Source organism: Chinchilla lanigera, unplaced genomic scaffold (genome assembly GCF_000276665.1).
Source record: "Chinchilla lanigera isolate Chin_1 unplaced genomic scaffold, ChiLan1.0 scaffold00091, whole genome shotgun sequence".
NCBI classification, from domain to species: Eukaryota; Metazoa; Chordata; class Mammalia; order Rodentia; family Chinchillidae; genus Chinchilla; species Chinchilla lanigera.
The window spans coordinates 1,778,509-1,797,744 of NW_004955492.1; positions in this window are offsets into that span (position 1 = coordinate 1,778,509).

Below are 19,236 nucleotides of genomic sequence, written 5' to 3' on the forward strand. Positions count from 1 at the left end.
CACCTTGACGATTTTTATAGGTCCCCTGGAGTGGTCTGCTTTAGCTAAGATTATACCTTAAACACATTTCTAGCACTAGACATTTGTTACACTTTGATTTTTTTCCCTCTCATCACCACTGACATTTTTTGAAGGCTTTCAAAAAAGAGTAGTTAGAATGTGGCAGTACATCTGCTTTAATTTTGCAAAATAAATTAGGCTTCATGTGTATCTATTTGCTCCCTTTCATTTACTCCACTGTCTCTTTCCTTGTCTCAAATTTATGTGTGTTAACACAAAATCATTTATTTGTTTTTCTTTATCAACACTTCTTATTAGGAAAAACAAAACCTATATCATTCATGCAGAACAACTAAAGCTTTTGAAACTATGCAACAATCAGAGCCATAGTCTTTTATAGAAGGTATAACCTATGGTACTTTTGGTCTGCTCTAGGCCCAACAATTTTGATGTCATATTACAGTATGCATTTTTAAACTGTTGAAAATATTTTATTAATGAGATTGTAATCCATCAAGTTAATCTGGGAATCTCAAAAGATATTCTTTATATTTTTATTACTTAAAAAATATTTAGCTTATCTAGCATAGCTTGATTGAGAGCAGGGAATAAAAGCTGGCTATTACTATTACTAACACTAATGAAGTGGAATGGATCTAAGAAGTAAAACACTTTAAATGGGTTATCTGCTACTCGGAAGGTCATTAAAAGTTTTTGCAGAGTTTGGCGATTGCTTTACATGATAGACAGTGGTTCCTAGAAAGACGAGAGAAGGTCTCCAAACAGATGGTGAGGACACTAAAACGTATTTCATGGTATTTGCCAGGAACTGACCCAGAATGCTCAGGAGATGGTAACAAAAATTGGATCAAAAGTCTGAGTAGGTGATGAAGTATATAGAGATAACTGAGCTGAAAGTTGCCACAATTCTTAAAACAGAATAAAATATTAAAAATGCATATTAATTATAGATAAAAGATTTTATTCCTTCCAAATTCTTCTGATAAGAGATCCCTTAATTAATGAACAACAAAATCTGACTGGTGTATTTTCAATTTTAAATTTCTAAAATTGTTGTAGAGTTGTTATAATTCAATTTGGTCAAAAATATATTTGAGTATACACTGATTTTGTAAGATGTTTGTTTTTTCTGTGCACTTATTTATTTGTCTATCTATCAAATCCATGAACAGCTGTTCCCTTTTCATTTGAGCTCAACAATTTTTTCTCTTTTTGTTTTTTTCTTTTGCATTTTTGGATCATTTTTTCATACTACATTTTGGGTTATAGACTTAAAAGCATGCTTACACCTGGATTACCAGCTGATCTAAATAATATCAAAACTTGTTTTCTCATAGGTCATCAAAGAATTAAGACAAACATAATTACTTATGGAGGGGAGAGATTATTGGACAAGCCTCCAGTTGGTGAACAGAAGAGTGACCAGCCTTTATTTATTAATAAGAAACCCCCAATGATTTCCATAGTCTCTTGGGAGATACCCCCAATAATTTGGTCATGGTCAAAGGGTAAAGTTTTTTTAGAAAAAAATACAATAAGATTTTCTTACAAAAGATCCTCTTGGTACAAAACTAAGGTTTTCACATGTGTATGACAATTCATTACTGTTAATCTCACGGTGTATTAAATGTATTCATGACTCCAGATGAGCAGGTCTTCCAAAATGTATAACAAGTGCTGCTTATGGTGATAAGAATTTCCTTTCAGATTCAGATCTCTGCCTTTAACAAAAAATTAATGTGAATGCATGCCCTATTAAAGGACAACAAATTAGGTAAAAACTTCTTATGAGTTAGATAGAGATGACTGGTTGAAAAGGTTATGTCAAAAATAAAAACTTAAGTATGTTACAAAATGTCATCACTATTGTCATACTGCAATGTTATGTATGGTTTTGAATTCTAAATTTTTGTGTAAAAATATGTAACTGTTCTCTGTTAACATTCTATTTGGATTTAAATATTAGAATATCCATGGCTGTGAGAAAACAACAGTTTCATTTTATGTTTTAAGGTGTTTGATATTCAGATAAGATAGTGATATTAAGTTTACTGCCTCCATTACAATGCAACGTCATTAACCTTCTCTTCTGTATTTTCAATAACTGAGGTTTGGAAAACCAAAAATTAGAGAAATATATGAGCTAAGAGGACAGCCAATATTTTGGCTATAGTTCCCTGAGGTCAGTGAGGACCCAGGACATAACAGAACCTCTGCTGTGACATCCTATGGTTTGACTGAGTCCCTGACTTTCTGATCAAGAAGATTGTAGGATCACAGAGGAAAGTGATTTAATGATATCTAGTGCACCTAAGGAGAGTCAGCAGCAGAGAAAAAATATCCCAAGCTTTCACAGAAAGCAACCTGGTCAAGCAATGTCCATGACTCATCCAGATGGCTGCCACGGACAGAAGAAATAAGAGGTGCTGTACTTGGTTCCAAAGTAAATCCTGAGGACATTTAACTGATCTTGATAGGTAGCAAAAATTGATTGGTAGCAAAAAATTGATTAATATTGGTCTCACCTTAACTTGATCTTAAACATTCAACAGAAAAATATAACCACAAAGTATATAAAGCAATGCCAGAGTAATATGTTAGCTGTAAAATGTTCAAATCACTAACAACTTCTTACAATTTTCAGCTATACTGGTAGCTCACTACTGTTATGGATTATTGAACTGCATAGAGATAACTTGCTGTATACATGTACCTAAAATCTTTGGACTGGAAACCTTTATCCTAAATGAGTAAGTTCACTCAGAATGGAAAGGGTTCAAAAATGAGAAGGTCTTCTACAAAGGTCCTCCAAATACTGCTTCTCCAACTTCAACTGAACACCCATCACTTACACTACAAAACAGAAAAGAGGTAGATATATTGAGTGACTGAAGCTGGAAATTGTTCATATGTATGGGTGCAAGGCAAGGCTGGAGTGCCTAAAGCAATCAAGCTACTTCTGTCCTGAGAAAACATCTTGACTGAGACAATTTCAGTCATTAGTGGCTAGGGAACCCTGTGTCACATGATACTAACTTCATCAAATGTATAAATAAATGTGCCTATGGTGGTTGTTCAGTTCCTTTTCCTCCCATCAAGAGAAAGAGGGCTGGCTCCACCTTACCCTAGTTTTCATCTCTTGTCTTTCTTCATCCCTTCACCATTTTCCCCAGGAACATTGAGAGCTGCACAGAATGCATAAATATATGCACAATAAATACTTAAATGAATACAATTTTAATGTAATTAATATTAGACAGTGCCCAAATTATTCTCTGGATGGAGCAAATAGAAGAATCCAAACAGAAAACATATTGTCTTGGTTACTTTTCCCTCATTACTGAGACAAAATACCCAATACCCCAAATTAAGGAAGGAAGGAAAGGTTTATTTAGCTCACAGTCTATGGTGGTTTCAGTCCATATTCGGCCAGCTCCAAGGCAGGGTGACACTGGCACAAGGCAACCACTGATGGTGGTGGAAAACAGCCAAAAGAACAAGAGAAAAAAGGGAGAAGCGGTGGCAAGCGGCCTCCCTCCCTTACATTGTATGCAAACTCTGTGCCCCAGGGTAAGTATAGCACTCACACTCATAATCTCAGCATTAGACCATGGATGGATCATAAACTCTAGAAGCCTGCCCCTATGACTGCATGAGGATTTGGGCGGACATGCAGACACAAACCATAACACACATTAAATGACTGGCATTGCTAGATTTTAATTTTAAGGTAAACAAGCAGTAATCACAAGAAAACTAACAGAGAATAAGGAAAATAGTCATTGCAATTTTTAAGAAATCCAGCATCTATTCACATGACATTAATTATACATATACTATGAAAGGGCTCTAAAAAGCAGTGACCTTTCTTAAAATAAAAACATATTAATTTAATATTGTTATGAAGAGAGTTTAATAATCACAGGGAAAGATCAAATAATTATTGCTTCTTCTGCCACTGATATATTTCAGTAGCAATTCTCTGGTGTAAATGTATCAGAAAGTATGAAAGACAGTAACTTGCCTCCACAGGAAGGAGCATATATATTTTCTGAATCTTCTAGTTTGCCTCCAAAGAGATATATTAACAATTTATTCATTAAGTCTTTATTGGCATCAAGACATTTACCTTTTCTAGGCAAATATCTCAATGAAAGATGTATATTTTCCCAAAAACATTTTACTCTTACATGATGACACATTGATTTATTCCTTGAAAAAAGATGATAATACTTTTAGGCAATTATGTCATAAAAATATATCACTTGATATATTATGGCGGTTAAAAGTATTCTTTCTGAATATTTCCTTTCAATAACTTGATCTAATTAATTAAGATTCTCATGAGTTACTAATCATCCCCAAAGGGTATTGATCCTATCAGTCCAAAGTGGAATGTTTATATGCTCAACATTTTTTACCAAGTAAGTGGGCACTGTAGTGCATGCACTGAGTCAAATATAAAATGATAAAGTAACTATCCCTTGCTTTTTAAACTGTTTATTTTCCTACACTTCCTCTTTTGAAACTAAGTATATTTTGAAAAGGTACCGTAGAATCTTAATGTCACTTAAAGGTTGAATAGTGCCAAAATATTTTCAGAGGAAACAGAAGACTGAGGAACTTAGCGAACAAGATTTTAAGAATGTTATATTTCAGGCCTGTGCAATGTGGTCAAAATATATGTTGAGTTTTAAAAGTAAAGAATTATTATAGTAAAAGGCACATTCCCATTAATCCTTCTCAAGTTTACTCCTGCTCACTTCAAACACACTTATCCCATTGTTCTTGTCACTTTCTGAAGCAGTTCTAGAGGTCCTCTTTCGTGAGCATCTTTATGAGATATGATCAAAGTGTGGTGAGGGCTGCTGCCAAGTGTCTTTAAGAAGAAATGCAGGCTGCTGAATACTACAGTGGGTCCTCACCTTTTCACCTGATATGGCTTCTTGACCCTCAGTAAAGTCAAAACGAACATGACAGCTAAGCATTTTGACCCAATTCAGGAGATGGAGGCTGCCACAAAAGTACAAATAAAGAGACTCACAAAAGAGTATTTTCAGAACTATTCAGAAAGCTTTAAGAAGAATATTGATGTGTTTGAATTAAAGGGGAGTGCATTGGGGGGATTAATAGCCATGTGTCTTTTATTGTGATGATTTTTTAATGTGCACATTAACTATATATTTTTACTGCAAATCTTGTTATTTCCTAACATTTTATTTCAACTATTTTGAGAAAGGAAATAGGAAAAAAATGACAGGGGAAAATTATTCAGGAAGAAGAAAAAATAGATTCTAGGAAACTAATGAGTTAGCTTAGTAATGAGTCAATGTAACATTCTAAAAACAGTCTATTTTAAGTTCATTTGTTGGTTGCAGATTAATTTCAAAAGATAATATGAGGAGACTGGAGAGTGTTACAATTGAAACGTGTCCCCCAAAGTTCATACATTGGTAAATTAGACCCAATGAAATAGTGTTGAAAGATGAGACCTTTAAGAGGTGGTAAATTAAGATTGCCACCTCTATAATGAGTTACTTACTGTGGAAAGGGGAATGCTGATAGAAAGATCTATTTCTTTCCTCCACCCACCCAAATTTTCACTCTTGTTCTGCTCTCTTGTCCTTCTGCACTGAGTCATAGGTGACACAGCAAGAAGACCTCACCAGTCTCTTGATCTTGGATTTCCCAGTTTGTAGAATTGTAAGAAATGGCTCTTTGTTCTTCACTATCCGCAGTGAAATATCCTATTTAGGAGTACAAAATGGATGACAACAGTTGATGCTTGAAAATTTACAGACTGAATGCAATAACACAATTTTCTTTTATCTGCAATTTGACCAATTGGGAGTATTTGTTATATATTTGTGTGTGCACGTGTGTGTGTGTGTGTGTAAACATACATATGCATGTGGGATTGATATAACAAAGAGAGAAGAAGCCAGCCACTAATTAATCCACAAAGACATGATTGTGTGAGTGGTGAGGGCACTCTAATATATTTCCAGGGTGCCATTGTTGTTATAAGAAGGAGACCACCATGTGTTTTGGGAGCAAAGTTGCCTTTCTAAGTAAACTTAGAGAAAATAAGTGCAACCTAATATTCTAAATGAATGTACCCCAAAAATCTACATCTTGTATGTCTTCTTAGCCATACATCTGTCATTCATTTTACATATATTCCTTTGAAGTATGTCCTATTCTTTCATAACTAAGTTGTTATTTACAATACAATGCAAATTAAACAGATATGTTTTTTATCTCATGTAATTAATTGTCTAATTGGGGTTAGGGTAGAGCATTTATGATGGGTAGGAAATAGTCAAATACAAAAAGGTATTCCCCATAGCAAACACACACAGTAATTTAGACCATGAGAATTAAAATCTAGCCAAATAGTGTCCAAAAAAGCTTTCCTAAAACAATGATATTTGAATGAACACTAGAAAAATGAGTGGGTGTTACTTATCTCAACACACACAGGATTTTCTAAGGGCATTGTAGGAAGAAGGAATAGTATGTTCAAAAGTTCTAAGGCAGGAGACAGCATAGTTTATTTATGGAACTGAAAATTGAATAATTGGTCTGGAATAAAGGGAAGGAAGAAGAATCACATTCCATGATGCCAGAGCAATTGACAGTAGTTGGTTTTTGTCCTTAAAGCTATGGAGAGTGACTGAAGTATTTAAACATTGGCAAGGTATGATTAGATCAGTCAGGTGGAAAAGGGCCCTGTGGATAAGGGACTGGAGAACCCAAAAGTGGATGTGCGAAAAGTAGCTAGCAGACTACTACAATGGGCAAAGTAAAAGTGGTAGTAGACAGAACTAGAGGTGGAGAAAAGAAAAAGATTTGTGGGCTACTTTGGGGAAAGATTTCAGTGACTGAGTTTGAAGAATGAGTAATGAAAGGGCAAGGTAGTAGTGGAGATGTCACAGTAAATACCTAGCTAATTCTAAGTGCTGGCTCTGGTGAATAGATGGATAAGATACACTGAACTGGAGATAGGGAATTCAAAGAGCATTTTAATAGTCCAAATGGATACCAGAAAGAGGCAGCATGGCAGAAAATAAAACAAACAAAAAACAGGAACAGTAAATTATAAAGTCAAATGATATGGATAGACTCTAGATAAAGACTGGAAATGCTCACTCTTAGAATGTCAACATTATTTGCATCTGTTTAGAGTGATCCACTTGGTGATGTAGCTGTGGAAGTGAGTGAAATGTGAAGGAGTGGGGTGGATCAGTGAGGACACCCACTGTCCCTCATTCCCATTCAGGGTGGGACACAGGAGGTGTGTCTGAAAACTACAACAAATGTTTTACCTTTTTTTTTTTGGGGTTTTCTTTTTGGTTTTTCTCCGGTACCGGGAACCAAACTCATGACCTTGCGCTTGCCAGGCAGGCGCTTTTTGCCGCTGAGCTAAATCCCCAGCCCCTACAACAAATGTTTAAATTTTTAAAAAATGTATTAGAGTGTAACTCACTTTGTCATTAGTTCCCCTCAAAATATTTTCCCTCCCTTCACTTTGAACACATTTGTCTCATAATTCTTGCTTTCTGAAGCAGTTCTGCGCTTTCTGAAACAAAGAGCAGTTCCTCTTTGCTGCGGGTCTGCACTTGCACTGGCCATCTCACTGTCCTGAATCAATTCAAAGCGTTTACTATTTATAGTCGTGTTGACTTTGGGGAAGAGGCAGAAGTCGCACATTGCCAGACCTGATCAGTAAGGAGGATGCTTTTCACAAGGCTGCCTTTCCAGTGGATGACACTCAGCAGCAGCCTTCATTGTATTTTTGATCTCACCTCATAGAGACACTCACAAAGCTGAATGTGTTCAAATGTTGACAGGAAAGGAGGCAGTGAAGAAGAAAATGTTGAACTTAGAACATATAAAGATATGGAAAATGTTTAACATTAAAAAGTAACAGGAGCACTGGAGATTACCTTAATTGAGTCAGACATTTAACTAGCTCAGACCTGGGGTTGCAGCTCTGGCTTGGTTTTTCCTACCCCTGCTTTGCCCTATTTGTAGGGCTTGAATGTGCAGGCACAGCAGCTGTGTTACAGGTGCTTTGCTCTGTAGTATAAATACATTTTAATCTCTTTTGGGGAAGAGGAGCAGTCCTTGGATTGAACTCAGGGCCCTCACACTGAGCTACATCCCCAGTCCATTTTATATTTTGAAACAAGATCTCACCAAGTAGCTTAGTAGCCAAGAATGGGCTGGAATAAGTCCTCCTGCCTCAGCCTCCCACAGTGTTGTGATTACAGGTGTACATGACCACACTTGGCTTCATTTTCATCTCTTAAACATCTCAAGGCTACTTGACATGTAGGCTGTGCTACTTTAGTTGTTCAGTTTATTAACGTTTTACTGCACCCTACTTAAAGATTCAGCAAATGCATCAATTTGGAGGAACTTCTTAAAATTGAAATTATTTCCCTGGAACTCTTTTTTCAAAATGTTGCCTCAGGAATTATGATGGCTTGTCAGAAGCAAACCCTGATTTTTGCCTCACACGTCATTATGAGTTTGTCATAAGTGTACTTCTTTGTGGCAGCTTTGGTACATTTTTCTGACTGGACTGTTTTATCAGTCTCCAGCTCTATGCCATGTATTAGCAAGTGTCCTGAGCAGCAAAGAGGCTCACATTGCATCAGCTTGCATTTCTGGGGTTTCCTTTGCTCCAGGATCTGGGCATCTCCGATGTTGGCTCCTTCAGAAGCTCCTCAGTGTACACAATATGAGCAGTGTCTTCTGGGTGTTCTTCATTGTGTTATCCTCAGGTTTGGATAAAAAAAAAAGAGATTTTATTACAGTTGTATCATACTAGCCATGATTCTTTCAAACTTCTGATTCTGCCTAAAATCCAGCAGTATTGTTATTAACATACAATACCATGACTAAAAGCAAAGTTCTCCTAAATAAAACACTTTCTTTTAAGGACTTGCACAGAATGTTGGCTTCAGTGTGCAGCTCTCAGTGTATGGATTTGGAGTGGCCTCTCTGGAAAGGAAAACGTGTTCTCCTAAGTTCAGTGAGTTCAGAAGCACTAAAAAGTGCCAGAGCTTTTAAGGCAGAGAACACTCCCTTTAATCTTCATTGTTTTTAACAGGGAAGCTTTTATTTTGCAAAATTTGCAGAAATAAATTATTACACCAACTTGTTATGTGCTTCAGTTTTTTCCCAGAGAATTTGCTACTGAAAGCATCATGGGAGAGAATGAAACAACATTCCATGTGGATAAAGTTGGAATTAGAATTTTCTTGATAAGAGAAAACCCCATCCTTGGTACGTTGTCAGGTGTGCGCCTCATTTACACGTCTCTCCTTCCTGGTCCTCCTCACTGGTGAGCGCTTGCACATAGCCGCTACCTAGCGCACTGTGGATAGAAGATGTACTGTGTAATACAAGTGTCAGGGCTCCGTCTTCTAACATTCTGTATTTTCTTCACTAAAAATGAAGAATAAAGCACTTTTGCTACGAGGAGAGAGCTAAGTATTTCTATATGATAAAACTTGGAATACTTTTTAAGGATACCAGAAACATTATTTTTCACCTGCTAAGTAACATGAAGAGTTCTAGTTGTACTAAACCAGGATAAGCAAATCTCTTACAAAATTTGAGTAATTCATCTCTTTTTGTTTTCTACTGCTTTAACATTTAAGGAAGGAGAATCGAACATAGGGGTGATGATCTATATATTTTTTGAAAGTTGAAATGTAGTTTCCAAAGAGTCTAAACACCACATTTGGATGCTTTTGCAGATGTATCTTTATGTCAGTGTGAAGAGTGAGGCTGGGTGCCCCATCTATCAGAAGGACTCTCGGATGATTTTGGATATATTTCCTTAATTACTTCATCTGTAGAATAATGAAAGAATCTAACAGTAACAGTATTGTCCTCAAATATATTTTCTAAAATTTAAATGAGAGACTGTACATAATAGTACTTTATAATCACCTTATACTAGGTAAAGATGTTATTTGGTAACAACTAGCAGTTAATAAAAGCCATGTTAATAAAGAGGAACTTATGTCTGAATTTTAAAGACAGTAAATTCTAAACTACAATTTAATACTTTGAGTAAATACCATTAAATTAAGACAACTAAGTTTAGAAACTAGCATTTCCTTAACATGTTGGTATAAAAATCTTGTTATTATCATGACTTTTCAGTCACAAATTAGATTTGGCATAAGTAGGTACTTATTTGTCCACTTGCAGATTGCCTGTCATATATTTTATTTAGTGTGCATGAACACCTGCATTCCAAGTGACTGCTAATTCCAATATATGGCCACTTAAACAATCTGAAGATGCTTTGGCACTGTCTGCAGTCTCATCCTGATTATATGTTAGCTCCAGTCTGAGTTAATAGTCATGCAGCAATTACTCTGCATAAAGCCCTGGCTCAGGCTCAGACCTTAGCTTCTTTCTGGATCTTCATCTTCTGGAATTGCCGTATAAATTATTTTGTAGATCATTTGATGCATCACTATTTTCCCAAGATACATCCATTATGATTTTTAGTATATAAAATCTTTCAAAAATTATGATTTTGCACCAGTGGTTGCCTAAGGCTTCTAAGAAACTACTTCAGTTTTATGGAATGAATGGGTTTACAGTTAAGTAAAACAGGGGAAAAAAAGAAAACTCAGCTGAGAAATCATAAGATTCTGGAAAGATGAAATAAAATGGGAATATTCTACAAAATCACACAAAGTTATATACACACAAGCATACAAAGCACAAAGTTATTCAATGTTTTCATGCCTGTACACTCATAGCCTTACTGTACATTTTCAAGAAAGAAGCAAGGGTAACTTGGAAACAGGATGGAGATACCTCTCCCCTGTCATGTCAATAAAGCCTGAATTTAAGAGTACAAATACTATGAAAAATTCTCTAGGTCATGCTCACCTTGAATGAAATGGTCCTGGGGTCCTGCTGGCCTCCTAAGATAGGGTGTGGTGGCAGGCGGGCAGGGAGTGTCCATGTCCCTAGCATGCAGAGGCCTGGAGAAGTATGTCCTGCCTCTTTTCTTACTTGGTTTATGAAAGTTCAGTAGTTCTGAATTTTGACAAACTTCTTTCGCCCCCTTCTTCCAGTTTTGCTTTCCCCTATGTGGTCCTAGTGGTGAATGGGAAGCTGAGATATGGTAGTAGGAATTTAAACACACATATGCAGTGCGTAAGATGCAAACTACTAGCAATGGATACAACAGTAACCAGAAGAGCATACCTTCACCGACCAAACCCACAGAAGTATAACAGTGACTCTCTGTTCATTTAGGCCTTCGGTCTGTGATGGTCCTTTTTCTGCACATTCTCCTTTCATCTCATGTGCTTTTGAATTCCTGGGCTCCAAGATTTCCCAATTTTCTGCAGTTGTTTCTGGAATAACAAACCCTTTGGGACAAGCAAAGTCACAGGTTTTAGTTTGGCTTCATTCTGTTGCTGCCCTCGACCCCATGTGGCTTGGCACATTGCTGTTCTCTGAGCAGTGTCCTGTCTCTTACCTTGTGCCTGACATTCTGGCACCTTCCCAGACTGGTACTGAGCATCAGTGATGAAAGATTGCATTTGTCTAATCCTATTGTGCTCATTAACATTATGAAATACTTACACAACTGCCAAAAAACCCCCATATTTTATCTCAGAAGAATACTGGAATTTTTTAAAAGCACAACAATGAAAGGTGTATTGAAAATATGAGCCTCAGTGAAAGGGTATTTTTTTAGCCCTCCAAAGTAATAGATTATGAAGCAGAGAGAGAGAGAGAGAGATTAAAAGACAGTCTCTGATTTTAGGAGGTTAGAGAGTAATTCAGGCACACATGACTAGTTACCTATAACCTATTAAATATAAATGTTACATAAGTGAAAATTTATTATTGTAATATGTTATGAAAATATCTGCCAATGTTTTCATAGGTCCTTATATAATCTACTAAGGTTTAGGAAGACACAAATCTATCTGATAAAAAAATAAAAATTTTACAGTTACATTTTAAAATATTTTTGCCATAATTATATGTCATTTTTGCTAAAATACTAAAAGTAAGTCATACACATTGATATTTTACACCTAAACTTTTTGGTGGGCATTTCAGAAATAAAAGATCATTTTGTATATAATTTATATTCATTATTTTTACTAAAATGGTGGGAAAGCTTCCTTACTATGGTATAATTGCCTGATATATCCAATCATCCAAATTGTTCCCCCATACAGTAGTTTTTCTGTTTCTGTTAACTATTGTCAAATCTAAGTACTGCATTGCATTGCATTGTCATATCTCAGTCTGTGCTATTACTTCCTCATTCCATCCAACTCTGCTTTTCTGTGTGTGCTTGTGTTTGTGTATGTATGTGGGGGGTGTGTGTGTGTTTATAATGTTAAAGGGATAGTATCCACATAGGGGATAGTCTACCTTTTGCATATGTCCAAATTATCTCCTGATAATGGTTTAGCTTTTTTTTCTCTTACACTTTTATAAATTTGAAATTAATTCTAATGACTCAGACATTCCACAGATGATTGTATATACTTCATATGGTTCCATTTAAAAAACCAAAAAGTATAATGTGGGTTTTCTCAGTATTAATCAGTTTAAGCCTGATTTCTGGGTTAATATAGAGATGGTAAAATCTTTTCAGTATGAGATTATATTTTACTCTGAAAATCAGCAAGTAATCTGTGGAATGGCACCTCAGCTACTTGCAAAACACCTAATTATTTACTGATCTTTAACCTAATGCTGTTAGTGTTTAATGGTTATGCTTGTTTACTAATTCTATCATTCTAGAAGCAAAATTACCTTCTTTTAATCTGTCATTCAACCTGTATTTATTATATGTCTATATCCTTTTCTCTATATTATTAATTTAAATGATTCTTCAACTATCATTTGGTATATTTGGTCTTCTCAAAACAAAATTTTTATTGACAAAGATGTTAAAAGTACCTCTTTCTTTTTCTGCAATTACCAATCCTCTAAATGAGTGGCTACCTTACTAACTCAATTGATAAAATCATGTTAAAGTAGAAACTAAAATAAGAACAATAGAATAGAGTGCTACAGCATTTCAGATTTCAAAAAATGTATTGGTTCATTAAAGGAAACAAAACAATAAGTTGGAAATTGGATGGGAGAATGAGAAAATATCAAAGAGATGAGGTCCTAAATGTGATCTTCCAGCCTATGGTGAAGGTTTTAGTTTTCATTTCTATGTAATTATAAAATAATTCCAGAATTCATTATTTATGAAATAGGATGAATGTACATAAGTGTACTTCTTATAGTTTTCTTTTTATAGCTATAAATTTTTATTAAATGAGGAATATAACACATAGAATAAAATATACATGTAAAAATAACATAATAAAGAAAATAAATTATATATATATATAAATAGATGAATTTTATTGTGTAAATATATTTGTGTAACTAACACCAATATCTAGATTTGGAATACTTCCCAAATCTCAAGAAGTCCTCTCAGAACTTTCCCAAGTAACATCTTGTTGTAGCTGGCATCAAGATTGGCCTCAATGAGCCCTGTCCCCTGATATCCGCATTCTGTATAGGCTCCTTGCACAACAAATACATAGAGAATAAAAAACTGTGGGTGAGGTGGTGTTTCAGCTTTGAAATGGAATCATAGAAGTAATCCTGTCTTCTTTCTCACATCTGTCTTATTTTCTGGAGTAGACCATCTGGGTCTGGAGAGCCAGCACATCAAGGGGACTCTCAGGCAGGTACGTGAGGGAGGTCCACATGATGAGACACTGAGCACTCCTGAAACAACATCGCCAGCTCCCTCGTCATCAGTGAACCATCTTGAAAGCAAATCTTCTCACTCAGGCCAAGCCTTGAGACGTCCCTAGTCCTGGCTGAAATGCCTGCGACCTCCTGAATATCAAGCTCTGGAGTAAAACAAATTATTTTGCTATTGTGTCGTATAACCAGACATGTGAGAGACCCATTTAAAAACCCAAAGAGGACTGAAAGATTTCCTAAACATAAATAAACTTGGTCTTGTCTGAGGATTTGTCCCCTATATAGTTATTAGAACAAACTTGATGAATATAGCACACATAAAATAGACAACAGTATTCTGAATGGGATATTTTAAGCTGAAGTGATAAACCCTTCTTTTCTATCTTTAGAAATAATTTTTGGTCACCACACCCTTTACTTTAAGTGACAATGGACAAGCAAAAACTCCCTTTCATTGCTGAATGATGACTATTATCTGTAACAACTTCTAAAGGATGACATAGTATTACAGCAATTTTCATATAAACCAATATTCATTTTATCAATTACAATAGTAATAGATTGTTATGCTAACTTTATTTATATTACCTTTACTATAGTTTTCTTTAATGGACAAACTCAGCTTCCCAGGGTGATAGAAAAGAGGAGACAAACAGAACTGACATTTGTTGAACATTTTCTTATGTTAAGCGCTATGATACAGAGCTCTATCTGCTGTCTGCATTGATCCACACGACACTTCTGGGAGATGAAGAGTATGCTTCTGTTCATGGGTGGAGAAGTCAAAGTGGGGACCAAATGTCCTGGCTTGGAAAGCGTTAGTGAAGGACAGACAACCAGTGTCTGAAACCAGATGTTTGACTTCAGAAATGCATGTATCTTATTAATCAAAGCCACTTAGGTAAGTAAGTTCTTAAAGAAAATGTTACTTGAATCCAGATTTTCCTTTCCAAATTTAGTGCTCTTCACTGTGTAGTACTGGTCAAGTTTGATGTTCCACAACCCACTATCACTCTAACTAATTTTATAATATTATAAACTTTGATGATGCCTGAAACTTGTAGATTAATTTTCACCCATTTTATATGTCCCAGAGCAGTTATTAATTTTACCACAGGCATATCTCAAATCAAGCTTTAATATTGCTAACTCTTTGAATATGTGATGCTTACACTTTCCTAAAATTTTGCAGATTTTCCTTGACTGCATTTATAAAAATATTTTCTGACATAAGAATCTCATTCTTTTACTTCACTTCTGCTAATTGACTCCAGTGTTATATTTTGTGACATGACAGTCTTTCTTACTGGCACATAACATTGTTCCTCCTCCAGGTTTATTTACTTTTTTCATACAGCAATTAAGGTTTATCTTCTAGATTCTGTGACTTGAAAGCTTTACTGAAAATGTTGTCTCCAAGTTTACAGCTCAAAGGCTTCCTGGGGTATACATGGGGTTGTTTATGAGACAATTAGAAAAACTATAGCCAGAATGAATAAGATTATGTTACTCACACAGCATACAAAGTAGTCTCATATCAAGTACATAAACATTTAAAATTTTGTAGAAATCAACAGGCAATTAATGGGGTTTTTCTTTCCCTGCAATACTTTCCACAAAAAGTCACCCACCCAAATATAACTTACAGAAGCAGCTTGTGATGTGGCTAAAGAATTTCAACTCTTTTTTTAAGGAGAAAAGCAGTATGGCTGACTTTTCAACCTCAAATGAATTTACTTTAAGTAGAATTGAAAATAATTGATCTTTTAGCATGATACTGAAGTGTTCTTAGTTTTAAAAACAATGCATTAGAGTAAGCAATGTTTAGAAGTATAGGTCTCTGTGACTAGATTCATTCTCAGTTAAGTAACAGCTAATAGTAACTTGTTGTTTATAACTAGGAGTAGATGCCAGTGTTGGAACCACAGATCTATTAAGTTTGAAATAATGTCTAACAAGTTGATGGATTATGTAAGTCTAACATACTCTGTTTCTCTTTGCTGTTATTCATGGAATTTCAGAGAGTTAAAAGTCATACATATTCAATGTTCCAAAAAAGTGCAAAATCTTACTAATTTATCTGAATATTAGCCTGATGTAAGCAAAACTTCTATCAAAACTTTTCCTGCAGTTTTATTTGTGTATGCTCTGTCTTACAAGGGTCATGATCCTGCAAATTAAATGCCTGCAGATTTGAATACAACCAGCTGTTTTTCTTCTGATGACTAAAGATCCTTTAATCCATTTTCCTGAAGAGGGCAGTGTCTTAAACAGAAAAAATCCTTCAGGATAAAAGTGGGGAGACTTCTGGGATCTTGGGGATAGGTCCAATTACAGTTGGCTAGTTATTCAGCTCACTTTAACAGATAGTCTTGTGCTTTATTGTTTGTGTAATAAAGTTGTGTTAATGTTAGTAGTTTATGGGTAATGTGTTATCTTTACCTTTGTCCAGTTCTAATTTCAGAAAGTAGGGGTTGGCAATTTTAAACATTTAAAAACATGTCTATACTGTATGAATATTGCTATTTGTGTATGAAATGTCCCCAAAAAGCCACATGGCAAAAAGCTTGGTCCTCAGCTTGTGATGCTGCTGGGAAGTGGTGTAACATTCAGGAGGTGGGGTCTGATGGGAGAAATCATTCATTGGACATGGGCCCTGGGAGGGCATCCTAGGATGCAACCACTTCTTACTCTCTGCTTCCTGGCCAGAAAGAAGTGAGCATCACACTTTCTTCTCTCTGCAATGTGCCTCACCACATAGTCAAACAATGGAGCCAAGAAATCATCTGGAACTCTAAGCCAAAATAAATCCTTTATCCCTTAAATTGATTTTACAAGGCCTTCTATCACAGCAACACTGACATGCTGATTAAATATATAAAATCTTGTAGATTTATGATGAAGTTATTGCTTTTACTAGCTGATGCCACCATTCTTTTAGGGGAAGAATAATCTCTATGTAGGAGAATCCCTAATGAGCTCTCCAAGGTCTAAGTGAAGTCTGATATAATGGGTGGGAGGAATATGAGGAGGGGATGGTTCAAATCTGCATAAAAACAAGCAGGAATTTGGGGGCTATTGGTGTACCTAGAGTTAGGATAAAGGCTAAGGTCTGAATACTTGAAGCCATTGAAACTTTACTAAGAGCCATTCAACATTCTTTAAATTATCCACCACATAATGTTATGAAGTCTCCATCCCAATTGTTAGGTCCCTTAAAATCAATTATTGTCTTCACCAGGCCTTCTCAGGGTGAATCAGAGATATCTTTCATCTTGTGAATTAGTGAAAACACAAGTGGGTTACATGATTGTTGTGCTGGTATGTGTGCAAGGATCTCATTGGGAAAGTGAATGTCAAGGGGGAAAATTCAGTCGAAGTGAACAGAACAGCACATTAACACAAAGTCTTAAAAGCAGTGCTCTGTGTAGGAGAGACGATGGTTGCTTTAAACTTTGTTTAGCTGATTGTTGAGAAGACACTTGGAATTTGATACTAGGAGCACTACAGCAATAAACGTGCATGGAGATTTTGTGTTAAAAATGCAGAATTAGAATTTAATGAAATTCATTTTTTGGTAGTTGACTATGATGGGGGAAGAGCATGAGGGACAGGTAAAGAGAAAAACTTCTTTTCCATTCCAGGATACAAACTCACTGAAGGCAGAAATCATGTACATTCTGTATCCCAATCAATTTCAATAATGGATATTCAACCAAAACTGTATATTTTTCAAGATATAAATTATGACACCTATTTTAGAGGTAAACGTCATTCAGAGTAAATCTGGCAGATTTTTTTTTTTTTTTTTTTTCTGGTAGTGGGAATCAAACTCACGACCTTGTGCTTGCCAGGCAGGTGCTGTGCCACTGAGCTAGATCCCCAGCCCCAAATCTGATAGAGTTTAAAGTACTGTCCTTGTGAACATAAGCAGGTGAAGGAACCTCTGCGTGTGTGTCTCAATGAACTGTGAGACCCTGTTGTTTTAAAGGTGAATAGGATACAGCAGTAGATTTCAAGAAATTTGAAGTCCATTGGAGACAAGCTGTATATTAAATATATTTACTTTTTTTGAGGAAACTTCATTACAACATCCCTTAAATGCAAATTCATTTCTTATACATGGAAAAATATGTTCAGTGTTCAGATAGATGTAAGTACACAGCCAAAGACATTGCTATGAATTTTCATTTCTACTTTTATGATATTATCCAAGACCCTCTACTACAATAATTTGGGGCTATATCATGACATATAGAATATAAAAGATTAAAAAAGAGAAAAGCAAAATAATTGGGTTTATTTAAGAGTGTTACACTGATGTCATATTCTTTTGTGATACCTCTGCCCAAGTGACAAGGTTTGCTACCGCTTGGAAAGACAAAGATTTTAATTATTTCTTAAGCAGAGTAAAAACATGAAAGAGCTAATTTTTAAAGTAATAATAAGTTCATATTTATGAATTTATTTATTATTTTATTTTATAAGCAACTACTGAGTTTCTCTAGGAATCCAGAACTATTCTGGACTAAAGTAATTCAATGAACAAAAGAGACAAGAACCCTACATTTAAGGAAATCTTAAATAGGCCACTCTGAGCCACATTTCTTCTGCCTGAACACCTGCACAGCCATTTTAAGCGTATTCCAAATATTTCTGCACCTGGGTAACTCACTGATGAGGCCACTTTCCTGAGGCCGAGTCACTTCTCCATATTTGCAGGGACTCTGAATGGCTGTGAGTTTGTTCTTCCAGCTGTTATCAGCTCTTGTGTAACTGTCACCAAACTCACATTTTATGACTTTGTTCTCTTATCCCTACCTGTGTCTCCTTTTGCCATTATCAAAGGATATTTTAAATATTATTTATTTATTTATTTTGCTATTTCAAAACAGCTCTTTCAAAAATATATACAAATGAGTTTCATTAAAAAGGATTGTGCTCCGTATAAATCTCCTTGACCTTGACTCACACTTCAATTTCACTTTGTATTTTATACACACATCTACTTTTTGAAGTTTCACAAGCACATATTGCTTTTTCTAGCCATGGAAAGCAGGAAAGACATTGAAATTTTGAGTTAGCATATAAGGGGAATTATCAGACCGATATATCCTCAAGATAACCTAAAATATTAAATATCATTAAATATCATTTATATTGATAAATATCATTTATCAATATTAAATATATCTGTTATATTAACAGAATATAAAAGATTATTGTTGTTTCTTAAGCAGAGTAAAGCACTAAGAAGTATCTCCCCATTCCCATCTCCTACATAACTAAGAATACTAGAAAAAATACAAGAATTTGAGTGGAAGAATGGACTGTTTCCTTACTTCTGCACTGAAACTTGTCAACTCAATAAATTACAGCAAAAGAGAACTTTAAATATATATAAAAAGGGCATTTTTGACACTG